At 25.0% G+C, this 2,364-nt stretch overlaps 1 protein-coding gene across 1 annotated transcript in view; it reads left to right on the plus strand.

The window, feature by feature from the left end:
- The window catches only part of LOC105627702 (pikachurin-like), a 151,139-nt gene that overhangs the window by 113,891 nt on the left and 34,884 nt on the right, over positions 1-2,364 (plus strand). The gene's annotated exons all lie outside the window — the stretch shown is intronic.

Here is a 2,364-nt window from a genome sequence, read left to right on the forward strand (position 1 = left end):
CTCTCTCTCTCTCTCTCTCTCTCTCTCTCTCTCTCTCTTGTTGTTGTTTTAATAGATTTTTAATTAAAATAATTATAAAAGATGCACGAAATAACGATGTAATAGAAAATGAATTTATAATTTATATAAAATTATACATGATATCATGTATCAACAATACCTACTTATTTTATTCGAATATGTCAACGTTTATATGGTCAGCTGCGGTAAAATAAAATTATTTCTATTCGACGAAATCCATTTTCATGTTAAGTTTTCATGAAAAGTTTAATGGCACCAGGGCGGAACCAACATTAAACGCTGTTGTATCTCACGGAAACTTCCCGGAAACTTTAATGAGAGAATGTAGTCCGGAAATTGAAGAAACGTTCTTACATTTCGTAACTTTTTTCTAGGATATTCCATGTGGGCAAAATTTTTGATTTTCTTTTTTTTTTATTTTACGCGCAAAGTTGAAACTTCATTGCGAGTTATATTGATATGTGCTAAAACACATTATACAATGTTGCTGCAACAAAACTTGTTGAAAATTCTTTCTTTGCTTTCTTGAAAATTCTCATTTTGCTGTAGAAGCAGTAAAAACTTCACATGAGAAGTTCCCTGTATTTTCGTTATCCTAGATATTACAAGAAATAAGATGTAAACTTTGAAAAGGTCACAATTCTCTCACATAACAAAGTAATAAATCTTATATTATTTTACATAACAAAATATATATATATATAAATAATATTTTCGAAGTAACATTAAGTAGAACATTTTTAATAAAAGTAATATGATTACTTAATTTAAAGTTAAGTGTATAAATGTGTGTCACAAATATGTCATTAAAAATTAGAAAGTTACAATTAATTGTAACTTTTCTCAACATCGTTGTTTAAAAAGATATCGACCGAAAAAATTGACCAAAGAATTCAAAATAAATAAATACGAAATAAAGATAATTATGAGATAATAACATATATACAATGAGAAACTGAAAGAGTATGAATAGTCTGATATATTGAGATAAACGGCGCGGGCGGAGGTTAAAAGCGAAGAACCACACCCCGGAACGAGGCCGCACCTTCTCGATCAATCTAATCAGAAAAAAGTGCCACTATTCATAAAACATGTCTGAATAAGGTATTTCTGGCCAAGTAATTGTCTATCGCTCTTTCCCATATTAATTCGTTTCAATCGATTACTTTCACATTCGTTTAGAGTTTGTTAAAATAACGTAAGTAGAAGATCGCATAATAAAGCAAATCCACGTAATAAATGGAAATTTATCGAAATGCATTTAAATATTGCAGAAATATCGTTACATAGTCATTGCGTCAATTTATGTAATTGTCGATTAATAATCAACTAAAGTTGAAAACAAAGTTTGAGAAATATATGTCAGTGTTTGTATCTTAAATATAAGTAAAAATCAAATAATAAATAAAATTATTTTAATTAAGAATTTTAAGCACGACCGTATGTGTGAATACAATCAAATATGATAAAGAAATCCAAGAACATTCAAAGTTTATTTCAGATATGATTGAAAGTCGAAAAACTTTTGATTTCAACACAATTATTCTGAAACGCTAATATCTCTCTAAATTAGAATAGACAGAAAGAAAGTAAAAAACTTATTGCGAAAAATATTACCTCAGCCAGAATATTTAAAATAAATTATTTTAATATAAGAATATATAATGAATTACTTGAAACATCCAACTTTGATCGTTCTTGGCTTTCTTTATCGTATTTAATTTTATTTATTTTTAATAAGTTTACTGATACACATCATATCATAGAATATTATATTTTTTAATATCTTATTTTAATATTTTATTCCAAAAATTGTAAAACTTACATTTTAATTTGTAACTTATAAACTCAAAATAAAAAAAATATTTATTATTATTAATAAAAAAAATATTTATTATTAACATCAATAATAATTTAAATATATATACAAAAATAAAAAGATTCACATTATATTCTTCTTTTTTATAATTTACGCAATTATAGAATATCAGTTGCATATTGGCAAGTATTAATATTGTATATGCGATATCATCTATTAAACAGAAATAATTATTTTATAATTATAGAGAGAAAGAGAGACAGAGAGAAACAATAATCATTACAACAATTCCTATCGATTCAATTATCTCATTACCAAACTCAATTCATAGATCGCGAGATTTCAATATTCAATTACATTTGAATAGGATAGAGATCTGTTTCTATTATTGTTAAAAAAATATGTAAATATTTCCGTATCAAAGATATTTCCGTATTTTTTCATAGTACTATGATATGATGTATTAATAAATTTTTGTTTTGCAACACATATATATATATATATATATATATATATATATATAT

Source organism: Atta cephalotes (assembly GCF_000143395.1).
Source record: "Atta cephalotes unplaced genomic scaffold scaffold00010, whole genome shotgun sequence".
NCBI classification, from domain to species: Eukaryota; Metazoa; Arthropoda; class Insecta; order Hymenoptera; family Formicidae; genus Atta; species Atta cephalotes.